Source organism: Pan paniscus, chromosome 14, assembly GCF_029289425.2.
Source record: "Pan paniscus chromosome 14, NHGRI_mPanPan1-v2.0_pri, whole genome shotgun sequence".
NCBI classification, from domain to species: domain Eukaryota; kingdom Metazoa; phylum Chordata; class Mammalia; order Primates; family Hominidae; genus Pan; species Pan paniscus.
The window spans coordinates 70,698,952-70,719,731 of NC_073263.2; positions in this window are offsets into that span (position 1 = coordinate 70,698,952).

Here is a 20,780-nt window from a genome sequence, read left to right on the forward strand (position 1 = left end):
GCTTATGCTAAAAATATAAAAATATTAAAATTTTTAGAAAAAAGTCAGAAAGTAATAATGATCTAGAGCTAGACAAAGTTCTTAGACTTGACATCAAGAGTATGTGCCAATAAAGAAAAAATTAGTAAACTAGACTTTATCAAAAGGAAACATTTTTGCTTTGTGAAAAGCCTCTTTAGAGGATGAAAAGACAGGTGATCTCATTTATATGCAAAATCTTAAAAAAGGTAGAATAAATAGAAATAGATTAGAACTGTGGTTTACCATGAGTGGGAAAAAAGTCGGGGGGAAGGACATAGGCAAAAGTAGGTTACAGAATACAAATTTTCAGTTAGGTAAGATAAGTAAGTCTTGAAATCTAATGTACAGCATTAGGACTATAATTACCAATGGACTTCGCGGACTTGGGGGAAAGGGTGGGAGGTGGGTGAGGGATAAAAGACTACAAATTGGGTTCAGTGTATACTGCTTGGGTGATGGGTGCACCAAAATCTCACAAATCACCACTAAAGAACTTACTCATGTAACCAAACACCATCCGCTCCCCAAAAAATCTATGAAAATAAATAAATGAATAATTTAAAAATAATGTTATTGTAATGAATACTGAAAATATGCTGACAGTAGATTTTAGGTGCTTTTAACACACATACATATGCATACAATAACTATAAAAGATGGCAGATATGTAAATTTGACTGTAGCAATCATTTTCCTATATCTGTCCATATCAATATATGATGTTGTATACCTCAAATATACTGAATAAAATAAATCTAAAAGAAGACATTGGGAATAAATATCTGAAAACCAGACACTTGACAAACAACTAGTAATCCAGAAGATATAAAGAATTCTCAAAACTGAACAGTGAAAACATAAGCAAAACACTAAGAAAAAAGGAAAAATTATAAACGTATATTTTACCAAAGTGGATATATAAGTGGCAAAGCAAACAACTCCATGAAAAAATATTCAACGTTGTTGGCCATAAAGGAAATAAAAAGTAAAATTCCAGTGAGATAACAATACACACTTACAACAATGCCTAAAATAAAAATAGTGACAACATCAAATGCTGGGAGGATGGAGAGAAACTGAATTGATTCTACATTGCTGATGGCAATATAAAATGGTACAGCTACTCTGCAAAACAGTCTAAAAATTCGTTGTCAACTTAAACACGCAACAACTATACAACCTAGCAATTACACTCCTTGGCATTTTTCCAAAGAAACGAAAACTTACGTTCACACACACAAAAAATGTACAGAAACGTTCATAGCAGAAAAAAACAAAGATGTCCTACAACAGATAAAGAGTTACAAAAACTATAATATCTACATTCTTTAGTAGTCCTCAACAATAAACTGTTAATATACATAATGGACAAATTTTCAGATTACACTGAATGAAAACAGCCAATCCCAAGCGTTGCTCACTAATACTAATAATAATATAATATATCTGCATATGTATAGTATTATTAAAATTGTAATAATATACCAATGGGATGTAGATTTCCAAGTGTCAGGAATGGAGGGAGAGTGAAGTTGTTGTGGCTATAAAAAGGCAATACAATAGCTCTTTCCACAATAGATTATCAAACTGTTGAGCACTGACTGTATCAATGTCAATACCCTCGTTGTGATACTGTACTACAGTTTTTAAAAATGTTTCTCTTGGGAGAAACGGTGTGAAGGGTAGCCAAGATATCTCTGTATTAGATGTGGTATATGTTTTATATACAATATGTATGTAATATATGTTATATATATAACATATGTAACATCTTTCAAATTATGCATAACAATCTAAATTTCTCATTATCCTTTGAGACACTTGTGTGAAATATTTACAGCTTTACTTATTTAAAATAGTATCAATATGAATTAAGAACTGGCTTGTAAGTAATAAGAAAAAATTATTTCACTTTCATTCATTGTTTTTATAATTAGTGTAGTGATTTTAATTTTGCATAGAGGACAGCTGTTTTAATCTCAGGTAGACATTTAACTGTGGTAGAAGAACAGGGATAGGAAGCAAACTATGACCTCCATTGGAAGCAGTGGATTTAATAATTAATGACCCAATGGAAGCAAACATAAGTTATTAAATGTAACTACACTTTATCACGATAGTGTTTGAATTCATGACTGGAATGTGTGGAACACCTAAAAAGATTATTATTTTCCACTTATTAGTAAATTGTTGACAAAAGAAGAAAGGCAACAGTTACTTGAGCTCCAGGAATAATATCATAACTTTATCCCTTTTATCTCATTTAGTAACCAATACATTGTATATTTTGGGTATTATTATTTTCAAGTGAATATTGAAGATTCTTCATGATAAATAAATTTCCTGAAACCCCCAGTCAATAAGTGAGAGAGCTAGAATTGAAGCCCAGGTGACAATAATTCTAAAGCATGCATTCATTCCATTTCATAACAGGATAGTCCCTGAAATGTTTAAGTGAGATTGGCTCATACTTACCGGGAATAATCAAAAGAAAATTTATGCATAGGAAATGAAATTGGACTACATGCTTTTTAGCTCTTATTTTTCACTGAGATTGAAGGGTATGATAGTATAGGTAAGTTATTTGCCACAGACATATTAAGTTTTTCACAATGAGTATCAATAGAAATATTATACATCTGTTCCTCCTATAATAGGAAAGATTATATTTCACGGAGGGCAAATACATGGTGTTTTGAGAATTTACATTAATTTTAGACATTAAAAGCATTAAGATTTTTATAGGAAAAACATGAAAATTGTTGAAGGGGATTATTAATGCCTGCAAGGACACTTAAATATTTTCTGTTCCTAAGTATGATATGGATATGTATTGCATATATACATATATTACATAAACATATTGTAATATAACATATAAACTTACATAAGATATAAATATGTATCATATAACTAATATAAAACACAGCATGTGAATACGTTATATAACTTAAACAGTTATACACTTATGTAAGGATAACTTATACATACATAATAGGTATTTTATATGATACATATATGAGGTATCTTTGCTGGAGCTGCTATTGCAAAATACCATAAATTGGTTGGCTTATAACCAAAAAACATTGATTTCTTAAGTTCTGGAGGCTGAGAAATCCAACATCGAAGTGCTGGCAGATTCAGTGTCTAATGAGTGCCTATTCCTCAATAGCACCTTCTCGCTGTGTTCTCACATGGTGGAATGGACTAGCTAGCTCTCCTGCGTCTCTTTTATAAGGTCATTAATCCAATTCATGAAGGCTGCACCTCCCCAAAGGTCTTACTTTCTGAAATCATTACTTTGGAGATTAGGATTTCAATATATAAATTTGGGAGGGACAGTCAGACCACAGCACGATAGCAAGGGACAATTGCATACCAAAGAACATTAGAAGCATTGTAGGAAACATAGTTTAACTCTCAGATACAAGGCTTATATTTAATAGCTCTATTATTAAGTGGACGGGTCTTGAAAGAAATTGATAATTTTTGTCACAGAAAAGGCTGCAAGAGTTACAGAGATTTTTCAGGGATGAATAACGAATGAGTACATGTATCTATATTTACATCTGTATCTCTATCTGATTTAGTGTGCTTAGGATGGGGCCTGTTAATTTAGGAGTTAAACAAGTTATGTGTAAATTAATAGGTTTGAGGATTTTACAATGTGAATGTACAAGCACAGTCCATAACCACAACATAACTTTTGCTCTCTTCTATTTACTGCTTCCTTATGTAAAATTTACTGGTTGAACGGAATGAAACTATGCCATTTAATTTGAAAAGTTTCAAAAAAGGAATTTTTCTGAAGAGGTGCACATTTTTAACTGCTGAGAATGCTGAGAGCAGGTGGAGTTCAAGAATGGCAGTCCAATACAAAGCCTGGGTAAGGGAATATTGAGTCTGCTCTGGTCCTGAGATAAAACATTCAGGAAAATTAGCAGCTTAATGGATGGGGTATAAAGGCGAAGAAAGATAATGAAATCATATTTTTACGCAGAAAATCTGTATTTTCATTACTGACTTCTTGCTTTGCATATATATGACTTTTAGTTGGAGCTGGTATCTAAAATATGAACCTTATTTTCAACCTTTAATTCTTAAGAAATATTTGAATAATGACAGAAAGTGAGGTAAATGTTTACAAAATAAAACCTTTTTTTCTAGGAGAAAATAGAAAGCATAAAAATGCGGTTAAAATTCTAAAGATGAGGCCAGGCACGGTGGCTCACGCCTGTAATCCCAGCACTTTGGGAGGCAGAGGCGGGTGGATCACCTGAGGTCAGAAGTTCAAGACCAGCCAGGTCAACATGGTAAAACCCTGTCTCTACTAAATATACAAAAATTAGCTGGGCGTGGTGGTGGTCGCCTGTAATCCCAGCTACTCCGGAGGCTGAGGCAGGAGAATCTCTTGAACCAGGGAGGCGGAGGTTGCAGTGAGCAGAGATCGTGCTATTGTGCTCCAGCCTGGACAACAAGAGTGAAACTTCCTCTCAAAAAAAAAAAAAAAAAAAAAAAAATTCTAAAGATAACGTAAATGAGCACACATTTTCCATGCAATTAGCCACTTTTACAGACCAAACTCTTGTAGAACTGTATGCAGTAGGTTACCATGTTTCTTATCCATTGACAAGTCAGCTTTCAGTAATGTCCTCATTTTATTGACACTAACCAGGAAAGACACACACCATCACTCTAGTTGTTCACTTATCAGTAAATATTTCATAGTTCTGGTGCTGATCTTTTTTTTTCTATTTCTGTTTTAGCATTACTTCCTATCTTGCTGCTTTTCGACACAAAAGGCTATCCTGGAATGCAAAGCACACGTAGTGAAATTATTGTCATAGCTTATGCGTTAGTTTTCTAAAAAGTAAAAATGAGCTTCTTTTAAAACTCCAAACCTAAAATATTTATGTATCTTTTAATTTAGTCAAAAATTCTAAATATTTCACTATATTTTAACCTCTGTAGGTGTTGTACACACTGTTACTGGTTATATTGAAGTATCGTTTTGTAATCTCAAAAAGCAACTGGGTTACAAATAGTTACTAATGTAAATTATGAAAATTACAAATCATGAATCACAAGAGATGTATTTTCTTTGCCTTATGTAGACATTTTAGCTAAGCAAAAATAACTGCTAAATTTTCTAGTTTGTGTCCCTAATTTATTTCACCTTCAGTTTTTTAGTAGTTAAGTTCAAGTTTAATCCAGGGTATCTGATTTTAACTTTACGAAATTTTCTTAACACTAACACATCAAATATCTCTTGGTACTCACTGTTCTCTACTACCAATCTAATTATTCAATACCACTAGCATAATCCCCAACACTACCACCAGCATTATCATCATTGAAGTACAAACCTACATATATACTGCACAACAAAGATACAATATTCCTTATGGGAGGGTTAATCTAAAAGCAATGACATTGATAAGTTATTGGTGAGGATTTACAATCTCAGAATTAAAATTATATTTTCTGATACGTTTTATCTTTGGTAAAGCTAATTATTTGCTTTTTATTTATTTTTCTTCTATTACAATTTGTTTTAAATTCAGATGGAGAAGAAAAAGGTAATTTTATTCAGCCCCTAACATCACAGTATTGTGAAAATAAATGTTTAATTAAATGCCAGATTATTAGTGTATATTCACGTATAATTAGTTATAAATTTAAATAGAAAATTGTATAATTATAACATTGAAACAACTATTCAGTAAATATTTGCCTTAATTTAAATATTACCTTAATTATTCTTAAAATGAATTGAATGACTTAATACAAAAATATTTAATATTAATTTAATATTAATTTAAATAAAATATTTTTCCTAAAACTGATTTTTATTCTAATTTGTGATATACGAGCCTCTTATTTATTTTAGCATAAAATTACCTTTAAAGATTTTATAGTTTTATACTGTTACACTTGGTGTCATTCTCTGGAAAGTAAGTTCATTTGTTCTTTTTTTATCAGCAAATTATACTTCTAACTATTAAATATTTTATACTGAAAATCATATACCATAATGTTTTTTCAATACTTTCATAGCAAAGTTTTGTGACTACATCATAGTTATTAAACAATAAAAGTGAAGAGATTAAAAATATATCTCAACTTATAATCCAATCTAAGTAAATAAGATTTGCTTGACAGCCGGTATTGAAAGAGAATTCTTGAGAGAGAAACTGACTTCTTTGCTGTTCTGAACAACTGCACTTGTAAGTGTGGGACACGCCCCTAAACTTTCTGATTTCTTTTACAAACTCCAAAAATTTTATATCTGGCCAAACTTAATCTTGTCCAAGGATCGTAATAGCCAGCAGGGGAGAGGGGGTGGCTCTTACTCCCCACATCGCAGGGGGGTGCCTCACCCTGCGATGTGGATCGTAATAGCCTGGGGGGAGAGGGGGTGGCTCTTACTCCCCATATCGCGGGGGGTGCCTCACCCCCCTGCGATGTGGGTCGTAATAGCCGGGGGAGGCCCCCCCTGCGATATGGGGAGTAAGAGCCGCCCCCTCTCCCACCCTGCCTGTTAGGATCCACATCGCTGTGGGGTGAGACACCAAACTCATTTCAATAGAGTGCCAAACTTTTTTTTTCACACAAGTATGATTATGTTCAATTTCAATTACTGTAATATATTTTGTTTTGTATCCAATCCTTTCCTCCAACTTTCTGTGCTTTTCTTATTCTTTTTTTAAGATTTCTGTTCTCAAATAAATGAAAATACTCTTACTATTTTCAAATTGATAGACATATGGCTGAAGTAGACATATTTAATGCACACATTTTATAATTAGATATAAATTTATTAAAAATATTTACTTGTATATCAACTTTATTTTATTCGATCTTCTGACAATATTCTAGTAACTATGAAATTTTAAATCATGATTACATTTTAAGTTGTGAAACTTTAAACCATGACTAAATTTTAGCAAGTTATCAAACATATTCCAAATGTGAGATATATTTTTATTAAGTTGAAAATTTGGGAAACTTTTTTTACATATTCTATTTTCAAAGCTTCTCTCCAAATACTTTATAATTGGATAACATCTTCAACAGAAATCCCACAGACATACAGTGAAATTACCACTTTAGGATTGAAGCATGAGGGATGAGAAGATTAATCGCTCCAAAAAATAGTAATCATGCTATAATTCAGAATTTGTAAATGCTCACAGTATGTTTTGACAATATTAACTTACACTTAGGAATTCCTAGAAAAAAATACAGCAATCCACCTACACCAGAATACTAATTGTTTCCTTCTTTCATGTAGTATTGGTCAGGGAAGCATCCTATATTGTTAAGGATATTTAACATACCTTTGTCCAAGAAAACATGTATGTCTACATGAATTAGGAAGTGCACAGGAAATGGAAATCCAGAAGATAGAAGATAGCAATCAATAGCAAAAAGAAAAAGTATTAATCATGGAAATTGGATTGCAATTGGCCGTGAATCAGACATTAAAAATAATATGTGACTAAATGTATGAATGCATGGATTCATAGATACATCAATGGGTACATGAATGGCTAAATGATTGGAAGGATAGATACATGAATGGATAGATGGATTCATGAATAGATAAAAGCTTTCACTAGTGCTAATCAAACATTTTGTGTGAGCAATAGCGAGTGACAATCCCAGGAAAATAATGTACCTGCAATTTCCTTGGCTTCAGCATTGTCTGTATAAAGCCCCTTTAAGAAGGAATTGAGCTATTCAGAGAGAAAGATTAGCAGTCATGGCATTAAAGACCTTCATACTTAGTAACCTAGCTGGTTTCTCATACTATCTTCCTAGTTTGCTCTGATTAAGACTTGGAAGCCAGAAGATAGAAATCTGGAAAAAAAATTCCAGTGTGAATATTATGGGTAAGATTCAATATTCTAACCAGGCCCTGGCTTTACTACATCTTTCTAGTCTAAACCAATTTTTAAAATTACTAAGAACTGACTTTATTTTTAGAATGTTCTGTTAAATTCAAAGAGGTGTGTGTGGTAGAGAGAGAGATTTTAAGATTTTAGTCTTAAGAGCTTAGTCAGGTCTTTTCAAATTTCAAGTGTGTGAAAATTTTGGGGGTACTTACTAAAATCAATATATTTCAAATTTATCCCTGAAAATACTGATTGACTCAATACTTCAGAGGATAATACTAAAAATATTTGTCGATCTATAACCTTCATTGCTGTGGCATATGTTATATATTTGGCTTTAAAAATCTAAAGCTGGAAGCAAATTAGAACGGATATGTCATCTTTTGTTATATAGATATCATAATATTATAACACATATATGTTAATATTTAATTTATATATATACATATAATTTAAAGGGTTTTCTTAGGGGTAAGACAGCTTCCTGTTGTGGATAGAATAGAGAGAGAAGGCCTCTCTCCTAAAGCATAGTTTGGAGAAATCTGAAGTAAGCAAGACAGAAAATTATGTTAATAACAGAAGGAAAAGCTTTTAAGATGGAAGAAAGTCTTTGACAAAGGAGAGGGTTTTTAGAATTTCTAAGAAGACTCTAAGTCAGCAGACAGGGAAACCAGAGTCTGCACCAGTCTCTAGAATTTTTAAGCATTGACTTTATTTTTAGTATATTCTATTAAAGTCAAACAAGTAAAAGTGGGGGAGTGTGTGTGTGTAAACATATGTATACATACACACATATACATACATGTACACACACAATGTATGTGCATTTGATATTACATATCTTCAGAGGAGAAGATAGTACCTCACACAGTTTGAATTCAGTAAGTAGGTATGAGAGGGAAGTGGATGAATGCATGAATAAATGAATTTAATGTTAAACATAATTTTTTCCAAGTAATCTTATCAGAACTAAGTACAAGCAGATATTTCTTATTGATAGGAAATGGTATTATCTATTAATATAAGATGAGTGATAGTTTATTTAGACATATACCACACTGTTAGATCATAGTAAAAGTGTGCTTAAATAAGGCATTCTGATATTAGTTTCACAAAATTGTTTTTCCAATCTATGTACACTTTTCAGATGAATAAATTTAGTTTTAAAAACAAAGCAGCTATTTTTGACTTGTAAAAAACTATTAGTTTTTTCATTTTTTACTTTAAATTTAAATCTCATTGAAATGACTTTACTAATTCATCCTGACTCTTTAGTAGTTTTTCCTGCATGTTTCATGGTGATTCTCAATTTAATGTTTCAGAATTTTTCAGAGTCATAAAGATAGTATGCGGTATATTTATATTTCATCCTTCCAATAGTTAGTTAACATAATTAATTCAATTATAAGGAGCCTATGCAGGCTAAGTAAAATCTTGAGGATTTTTACTTTAGGTTACAATTTTATAAATTCAGTGAATTTAGATTGCTTAAATTAAACTCTCCTTGAACATGACAATTATTTGTAATTTATACAATTAAGAAAATATTAACTGATGTGGATTCTCATAAATAAGAAATGTTTTATTTATTACACATGATAGAAATTAATACAATGCATCTTTAAATAAATAACATTTTAAAATCTGAAACCATTTCAACTAATATTAGTCAATGTCTTGGAGAATGGCTCCACAATCCACTCAGAATACATGTAAGTCTATGCAATAATTCAGCAAAACTTTCAGGGTTGCCTCAAAATACATGCGGAATCCAAGCATTTATTACCACCTCCATAGCTAAGTCCTAGTGCACGGCACATCAGATGAAAGAAAAGTGTACGTAAATGGTGTATTTGCCTCCTTTCTCAGCTTACTACAGTCTATTCTCAATTCAGCATCAGGATACTTTTTTGAAAACAAAGAAAGTCATATTTTGAACTTCTCTGCTGAAATATGCCTTTGAATTTCCAACTTACTTAAAATAATATCCATATTCCGTAGCATGGTCTTTAAAGTCTGATATGATCTTACATCCCACTACCTTTTTTACCTTAATCTCAAATCATGTCACATCTAGTTTGCTTAACTACTAACTTAGTCTCCTGGAGGTTTGAGAAGCCCTTTCCTGCCTCAGAAACTTTGCAGTTGATATCCTCTCTGTCTTAAAAATGTGTTCGGTTATGAACATAATTTTCTCACTTACTTTCTTTAGGTTTCTCCCAAAATATGCATTAGGAGTAAGCCCTTCCCTCTCTGCCTAACCACAAGAGGAAGCTCCTTTATCCCAAGACACCGTAACTCACTTCCTCTACATTTTCTTCATAGCATTTATCACCATCTTACATAGTATGTGTTAGCTTATTCTTTATTTTTGTTTTCTTCCATAGTGAGAAAATATGTTTCTTGAGAGAAAGGGCTTTGTCTTATTCACTGCTTTATCTCCAGGACACAGAACAGAACATGACATACAGAATAAATGATTTAGTAAAAATAAATAAATAAAATCACTGATTTAATGCATAATTTTTTACCACTGTTAATTTATTAAACCTTGACACCATCTTTTCTCTTAACTTCCATGATGGTACATCTTTTGATTTTTTTTTAATAACGTCTTTGTCAGCTCAAATTCTTTTTTCAAAACCTGTATCGATTGTTTTACCATGTTATATGCTGTGTTTCTATCTTATCTGTAAGAAAGCTGTTTTATACAATGACCTTTAATTTTCTTATAAATCAATAACTGAAATCTATATCACAAATTAGACTTCTTTTATGAGGTTCAGAAACATATTTTTATCTGTTCATTTATCACCTCTACTTGCAAGTTTATGAAGATATATCAAAATTAACAAGAAAACAAATATATAATTGTATACTTTTCAAACTTGTTACAGCAAAACTTCTCAGAAAACCATTTCCTAACTACCTAGTCTGCATCAGGTTTTTTTTTTTCTGTAATATACTCTCATGAAAACATGTTTATGTCATTTTGTGAACTAATATAATTTACACTAATAAGTATAATACAATGATATACTACATAATATATATTACTATATCATAGCATTACAGATATGTACACATCTATATGGCATAGTCTTCTATGGAGGAATAGTTTGAGTATACATAGGAGGAAAATCACGACGATATTGGCAATAATTTCTTCTCTGATATAATATTTTACAAAGGCAAATCTTGAAAATAAGCTCATTGTTGGTTAGTTCATATATCATTAAAGACTCAAAAGTCTTTCATTTATCACAATGTTCAGACTTAATGAACACAGAACTTAATTTTCTAAAATTTATAACCTAGTACCAAATAAATTGCACACATGCTCTGTAAAGGAAACATCAAATTTGAATACACTAATGAAGAAGCAAGAACTGCTGGAATGATGTCACATATTAAAAAGTAATCAAGCACATAAGTGTAAGAAGCTGCATAATTTGAAGTGATTTATTTCTAATTACTATATTTCTCGGTACTTAACTGCAGTAAATATAATTTTCATTATAATATGAATTTTATTCCACAGTATGTACCATTAAATTGCTAATGCATTTGCAAAATCTCAAGATATGTTAAAGAACAGTGGTATTTGAATTCCAAAAATAATCTCTTCTAATAAACAATTTTTAAAAACAGTATTAACCTTGCCCATGATTGCTGGAATTCTCTAAAAAATTATTTTCCCAACATAAGTATCATTGGTACATTTAAAAAAATACTAATTCCTTTTAATGTAACAATTTGATATGTAAAGTTAGATAATATTTAGTTAATAAAATACTATTTTTAATAAATCAGTTTAGTTTCTGATTTAGGACTATTTTAACTCTTTATTTTCATTGCTGGTGTCTAAGATTTAGAAAAATTTTATGAAACATATAAATCAAAAACAACATTTCTTGAGATTTAATCAGTGACCTCAATTCCTTAATATTATACATTGAAAATGTGTTATTTTTATAGAAACATTGGTAGTATTTTATGTTTATGATCGCAGCTAAATATATTTTAAAATATATATCACTATGATAAGTGACATCGCATATGCCTTTTTTGGCACTCTGTGACTTTCCTCAAACAAAAATAACCTATTCATTTGACAAAAAGCACATTGTATCATGGACCGCACAAGGTCTCCTGTATTTTACTTTGTCAATTAATCCTACAATTAATAAACACTACATATATATATATATGCATTTTCCAAAGGAAATGTTATCACTATCTCACAGAAGCAGCAGCTCTCCAATATTCACAGCATTATTCACAATAGCCAAGATTTAGAAAAAACCTGAGTCCATCAAATGATTCATGAATAAAGAAAATAGGATTATATGTACAGGCATATCTCATTTTATTGTGTTTCACAGTTTTTGTGATTTTTCAAATTGAAAGTTTGTGGCAAACCTGTGTCAAGCAAGTCCAGCGGTAACATTTTTCCAACAGCACATGCTCACATCACGTGTTTGTCACTTACTAGTAATTGGCACAAAATTTTATTTTTTCAGTATTATTTTCTGTTATGATTCTATTAGCCAGGGCTCTCTAGAAGGACAGGACTAAGAGGATAGATGTATATATGAAAAGGTGTTTATTAAAGACTATTGACTCACATGATCTCAAGGTAAATCCCACAATAGGTTATGTGCAAGCTGAGGAGCAAGGCAGCCAGTCCGAGTCCCAAAATCTCCAAAGTAGGGAAGGCGACAGTGCAGCCTTCAGTCTGTGGCTGAAGGTCCTAGAGTCCCTGGCAAACCACTGGTGTAGGTCCACGAGTCCAAAAGCTGAAGAATTTAGAGTCTGATGTTCGAGGGCAGGAAGCATCCAGCACGGCAGAAAGACGAAGGCCAAAGATTCAGCCAGTCCCGTCCTCCCACGTTCTTCTGCCTGCTTTTATCCTAGCCACCTTGGCAGCTGATTAGAGGGTGCCCACGCAGATTGAGGGTGGGTCTGCCTCTCTCATCCCACTGACTCAAATGTTAATCTCCTTTTCAACACCCTCACAGACACACCCAGGAACAATACTCTGCATCCTTCAATCCAATCAATTTGGCATTCAATATTAAGCATCACAATGGTCATATGTAATCAGTGATCTTTGATGTTCCTAATAAAATTGTTTTGGGATGCCATGACCCACATCCATATAAAAGAGAGAACTGAATTGATTATGTGTATCTTTTGACTGCTCTACTGACCACTATACCCTTATATCTCTCTTTGTTCTCTGGACTCCCTATTTGCTGAAAGAAACCAATATTATAATATATTAAATTAGGTCAATTAGAAACCCTACGATGGTCTCTAAGTTTTTAAGTGAAAGGATTAGTTATACATCTCCCACTTCAAATAAAAAACTAAAAATGATTAAGTTCAGTGACGAAGCATGCTGAGAGCCAAGGCAGGCTAGGTCTTTTGTGTCAAATAAGTAGCCAAGTTCCAACTGCAAAAGAAAAATTCTTGGAGGAAATAAGAATGCTATTTTAATGAACACACATATGTTAAGAAAGCAAAACAGCCTTATTGCTGATAGGGAGAATGTTTTAATAGTCTGGATAGAAGATGAAACCAGCCACAACCCTCCCTTAAGCTGAAACCTTAATCTAGAGCAAAGATTTAACTCTCTTTAATTCTATGAAGGATGAAAAAGGTAAAGAAACCTCAGAAGAAAAATTTAAAGCTAGCAAAGATTGGTTCATGAGGTTTAATGAAAGAAACCATGTGCATAACACAAAAGTGCAAGATAAACCTTGAAATGCTGATGTAGATAACAGCATGTTATCCAGAAGGAGTAGCAAAGACAATCGATCGATAAAAGTGATTACACTAAACGGCAGATTTTTCAATGTTAATAAAACAGCTTTATATTGTCGGAAGATGCAATCTGGGGCATTCAGAGCTAAACAGGAGAAGTCAATGCCTGGTTTCAAAGCTTCAAAGACAGGCTGACTCCCCTGTAAGGGAGGAATGCAGTGGTGACTTTAAGTTGAAGCCAATGCTCACTACCATTCTGAAAATCCTAGAGACCTTAGAATTATGTTAAATCTACTCTGCTTATGCGTTCTTTCTTTTTTTTTTTTTTTTTTTTTTTTTGAGACGGAGTCTCGATCTCTCACCCAGGCTGGGGTGCAGTTACGCGATCTCGGCTCACTGCAAACTCCGCCTCCCGGGTTCACGCCATTCTCCTGCCTCAGCCTCCCGAGTAGCTGGGACTATAGGCGCCCACCACCACGCCTGGCTAAATTTTTGTATTTTTAGTAGAGATGGGGTTTCACCGTGTTAGCCAGGATGGTCTCGATCTGATCTCGTGATCCACCCGCCTCCACCTCCCAAAGTACTGGGATTACAGGCGTGAGCCACGGTGCCCGGCCTCTGCCTATGCTTTCTAAACAGAGCAATAAAACATGGATGACAGTACATCTATCTACAGCTTGGCTTACTAAATATTTCAAGCCCACTGTTGAGATCTACTCCTAATAAGTAAATATTTATTTCACAATAATACAGCTCATTAACAATGCATCTAGTCATCCAAGAGCTTTGATGAAGATGGAACAAGGAAATTAATGTTGTTTTCATGCCTTTTAACCAATATCCATTCGCTGCCATGGATCAATAATTTCAGCTTTCAAGACTTATCATTTAATAAATAATTTTTTAATACTAGGGATTTCATATATAGTAATTCCTCTGGGAAAAGAAAATTGAAATCTTCTGGAAAGGTTTATAGATGCCATTAAGAAGTTTTGTGATTCTCAGGAGTTGTTCAAAATATCAACGCTAACAGGAGTTTAGAAAAAGTAGATTCCAAGACTCATGGATGACTTTAAAGAGTTCAATAAGATCTATTATTTGATAGAACAGGGTGACCACAATCAACAATAATTTATTGTACTTTTTATAATAAATAAGAGTATAATTGGATTATTTGTAACACAAAGAAAAGATTAATACTTGAAGTGATGGATACCTACACTGAATGTTATTATTACAAATTGTATGCCTGTATCAAAATATCTATGTACCCTATACATTCATACATCTACTATGTACTCACAATAAATAAACATTTTTAAAATTAAGAAAAAAACAATTTAGTGGGAGAAGTAAATGAAGATGTGGAAGTAGGAAGAGAAATAGAATTAGAAGTAGAGCCAGAAGCTATGAATGAATTGCTACAATCGCATGATAAAACTTCAATGGATGAAAAGTTGCTTCTTATGAATGAGAAAAGAAAGTTTTCTGAGATGGAATCTACCCTGGCAAAGATGCTTTCAAAGTCATTAAAAAAGATAAAAGTTATTTTAGTGTCTTATATAAACTTAGTAGATAAAACAACAACAGGATTTGGGAGGACTGACTCAAATTTTGAAAGAAGTTATACTGTGGGTAAAATGCTTTCAAATTGCATCGCATGCTCCAGAGACATCTTTCACAAAAGAAAGAGTCAATCAATATGGTAAACTTCATTGTTGTTTTATTTTAAAAGATGTCAGTCTCCGCCACCCCCCAAAAAACTATAATATATTTTTTTCTCATCACAACATGGCACTTACTCTAAAATTGATCACATAATTGGAAGTAAAACACTCCTCAGGAAATGCAGAAGAACTGAAATCATAACAGTCTCTCAGACCACAGCACAATCAAATTAGAACTCAAGATTAAGAAACTCACTCAAAACCATACAACTACATGGAAATTGAACAACCTGCCGCTGAAAGGCTTCTGAGTAAATAATGAGATTAAGGCAGAAATCAAGAAGTTACTTGAAACTAATGAGAACAAAGAGACATTATACCAGAATCTATGGGACTTAGCTAATGCAGTGTTAACAGGGAAATTTATAGCACTAAATACCCACATCAAAAAGTTAAAAAGATCTATAGACAACAACTTAACATCTCAATTAAAAGAACTAGAGAACAAAGAGTAAATAAACCCCAAAACTAGCAGAAGACAAGAAAAAACCAAGATCAGAGCAGAAATGAAAGAGACATGAAAAACCCTTCAAAAATCAATGAATCCAGAATCTGTTTTTTTTTTGAAAAAATCATTTGAATAGATAGACCACTATCTAGACTAATAAAGAAGAAAAGAGAGAAGAAGCAAATAGACATAATCAGAAATGATAAGGAGGATATTACCACTGACCCTACAGAAATACAAACAACCATCAGAATACTATAAACACCTCTATGCACATAAACTAGAAAATCTAGAAGAAATGTATAAATTCCTGGATTCATACATTCTCTCAAGACTGAACAGGAAGAAATTGAATTGCTGAATAGACCAATAACGAGTTTTGTAATAGAGGCAGTAATAAATACCTTACTAACAAAAGAAAGGCCAGGACCAGATGGATTTAAAGCTGATTTCTACCAGAGGTGCAAAGAGGAGTTGCTGCATTTCTTTTGAACCTATTCCAAACCATTGAAAAGGAGGGACACCTCTCTAACTCATTTTATGAGGCCAGCATTATCCTGATACAGAAACTTGGCATAGATACAACAAAAAAGGAAAACTTCAGGCCAATATCTCTGAAGAACATCAATGCAAAAATCCTCAATAAAATACTGGCAAACTGAGTCCAACAGCACATCAAAAAGCTTACACACCACAATCAAATTGGCTTCATCCACAGGATGTAAGCTTGGTTCAGCATATGCAAATCAATAAAAGGCATTCATAACATAAACAGAACTAAAGACACAAACCACATGTTTATCTAAAATGGACACAGAAAAGGCCTTCAATAAAATTCAACATCCCTTCATGTAAAAACTCTCAGTAAACTAGGTGTTGAAGGAACATACCTCAATATAATATATATAACAAATGCACAGCCAGTATCATACTGAATGGGCAAAAGATGGAAGCATTCCCCTTGAAAACCAGCACAAGACAAGGATGGCTTTTCTCACCACTCATATTCAAGATAGTACTGGAAGTTCTGGCCAGCACAACCAGGCAACAGAAAGAAATGTATTCAAATAGGAAGAGAAGACGTCAAATTGGCTTTGTTTGCAGATAACATGATCCTATATCTAGAAAACCCTGTCATCTCAGCCCGAAAACTTCTTAAGCTAAAAAGAACTTCCACAAATTCTCAGAATACAAAAATCAATGTGCAAAAGTCACTAGCATTCCTATACACCAATAAACAGGCAAGCAGAGAACCAAATCATGAATGAACTCTCATTCACAATTGCTACAAAAAGAATAAAATACCTAGGAATACAGATAACAAGGGAAGTGAAGGCCCTCTTCAAGGAGAACTACAACCCACTGCTCAAGGAAATTAGAGAGGACACAAACAAATGGAAAAACATTCCATGCTCATGGATAGAAAGTATCAATATTGTGAAAATGGCCATACTGACCAAAGTAATTCATAGATTCAATGCTATTCCCATTAAACTATCATTGACATTTTTCACAGAATTAGAAGAAACTATTTTAAAATTCATATGGAACCAAAAAAGAGCCTGTATAACCAAGACAATCCTAATCAGAAAGAATTCTGGTTGACAGAAGCTTGGAAGTGAGGGATATGGGGAGACAGTCAAAATTAAAATTATGGAATATGTTTTAAATATTTAATGTAGAGCATGAAGACTATAGTTAATAATACTGTGTTATACACTTAAAATTTAATAATAATGTAGATTGTAACTATTCTTATGACACACATAGACACAGCTACCTGACTTCAAACTATACTGCAAACCTACAGCAACCAAAAAAGCATGGTTCTGGTACAAATACAGACACATAGACCATTGGAACAGGATAGAGAACTCAGAAATAAGACTGCACACCTACAAGCATCTGATCTTTGACAAACCTGACAAAATCAAGCAATGGGGAAAGGATTTCCTATTTAATAAATGGTGCTGGGAGAACTGGTTAGCCATATGCAGAAAATTGGTACTGGACCACTCCCTTACATCATATGCAAAAGTTAACTGAAGATGGATTAAAGACTCAGCAAAACCCAAAACTATAAAACCCCTTGAAGAAATCTAGGTGATACCATTCAGGACATAGGCACGGGGAGAGGTTTTATGACAAAAACGCCAAAAGCAATTGTAACAAAAGCAAAAATTGGCAAATAGAATCTAACTAAACTTAAAAGCCTCTGCACAGTAAAAGAAATTATCATCAGAGTGAAGAGACAACCTACAGAATAGGAGAAAATCTTTGCAATCTATCCATCTGACAAAGGTCTAATATCCAGAGTCGACAAGAAACTTAAATTTACAAGAAAACAAAAACACCACCAAAAACATGGGCATAGGGCATTAAAAGACACTTCTCTAAAAAAGACATTCAGGCAGCCAACGGGCATATGAAAAAAAGCTGAACATCACTGATCTCTAGAGAAATACAAATCAAAATCATAATGATATACCATCTAACACCAGCCATAATGATGATTATTAAAAAGTCAAGAAACAACAGATGCTGGTGAGGTTCCAGAGAAAAAGGAACACTTTTACCCTGCTGGTTGCAACATAAATTAGTTCAACCATTGTGGAAGACAGTGTGGCGATTACTCAAAGATCTGGAAGCAGAAATACCGTTTGACTCAGCAATCCTGTTTCTGGGTATATACCCAAAGAAATATAAATTATTCTGTTATAAAGATACATGCACACATATGTTCAGTACAACACTATTTAGAATAGCAAAGACATAAAATCAGCCCAAATGCCCACTGACAATAGACTGGATAAAGAAAATTTGGTACATATACACCATGGAATACTATGCAGCTATAAAAAGGAACAAGATCATGTCCCTTGCAGGGACATGGATGGAGCTGGAAGCCTTATCCCCAGCAAACTTACAAGTGGGAGCTAAACAATGAGAACACATGAACACAGGGGGAGGAATAACACACACTGGGACCTGTCGGGGGTGGAGTGCAGCAAGTGGAGAGCATCATGAAGAATAGTTAAGGCATGCTGGGCTTAATACCTAGGTGATGAGTTGATCTGTGCAGCAAACCATCATGACACACGTTTACCTATGTAACAAACTGGCACATCCTGCTCAAGTACTCCAGAACTTAAAAGCTGAAGGAAAAAAAAAAAGAAAGAAAAAAAAATAAAGGGGGATAAGTGAAAGAGCAAAAAAATAAAAAATAAAAAAAAAAGAAAGAAAGAAATTGTCACAGTCATCTCAACCTTCAGCAACTGTCACCATGATCAGTTAGCTGCCTTCAGCAACTGTCACCATGATCAGTTAGCTGCCTTCAACATTAAGGCAAGGCCCTCTATCAGCAAAAAAGATTCTGACTTGCTGAAGTCTCTCTGATGATCATTAGCATTTTTTAACAATAAAGTGTTTTTTCAAGTAATCTTTAACATTTTACTGCAATTTTAACTGAAAAATAACTATATATTATGTATTTATTTGATACAGTGTGATCTTAAAATATTTTAATTTTTGTGGGTACATATTATTAGGTGTATATATTTATGGGGTATATGAGATATTTTGCTACAGGCATGCAATGCATAATAACCACATTATTTAAAATGGGGTATCCATTTACTAAAGCATTTATCTTTTGTGTTACAAACAATCCAATAATACTGTTTTAGTTATTTTAAAATTTACAGTTAAATTATTATTGTCTTTAGTCACTCTATTGTGCTGTCAAATACTAGGTCTTATTCATTCTAATTTTTTTTTTTGTATTTATTAACCATCCCACCTCCTACCCACCCACCCACTTCCGTTTCAAGTCTCTGGTAACCATTCTTCTACCCTCTATATCTACGTGTTCTATTGTTTTGATTTTTAGATCCCACAAGTAAGTGAGAACATGGGATGTTTGTCTTTCTGTGCCTGGCTTATTTCACTTAGTATAATGACATCCAGTCTCATCCATGTTGGTGCAAATGACAGGATCTCATTCTTTTTTATGGCTGAATAGTATTACATTATGTATATGTACCACATTTTCTTTATTCATTCATCCATTGATGGACACTTAGGTTACTTCCAAATTTGTGTTATTGTGAATGGTGCTACAACAAACATGGGAGTGCAGATATCTCTTTTATATACTGATTTCCTTTCTTTTGGATATATACCAGCAGTGAGATTAGCAATAAAGTATTTTTAATTAAGATATGTACATTGGCATATATATATAAATATAAAGTATATATACACACAAATATATATACTTTGTTTAAGAATAATAGTACACTTAATAGACTACGGTGTAATATAAACATAAGTTTTATATGTCCTAGAACACCAAAATATTTGCACGACTCATTTTTTGATAACAGTTGCTCATTGCAGTGGTCTGAACCAAACTTAAAATATTTCTGAATTATGTCTGTATGCAGGTTGGGTAGTCCTTATCCAAAATACTTGGTACAAGAGTGTTTTGGATTTCTGATTTTTAAAAATATTTTGAAATGTTTACATATACATTAAGAAATATTTTATGGATGGCTCCTCAGTGTAAACATAAAATTCATTTATGTTTAATGTATTAATTATAGCCATAGCCTGAATGTAATTTTACATAATATTTTTAAGAATTTTATGCATAAAACAAAGTTTGTTAAGTAGTTTTTGTGTCTGTGTGAGACTTTCCAGTCCTGGTTTCATGTCAGTGCGCAAATATTTCAGATTTTGAAAGTTTGAAACTTAACTGTAATACTTACTGTAGTACTGTAATAATTTTTAGACATTTCCTTTTGCTATTAGGATGACCTGAAGTGTTGTATCATTTAAAACACTATTTAAGCCTCATGATCTCTGCATGAGCAATTTATATCTGAAGTAAATTATTTGTCATGGCAAAAAGTGATC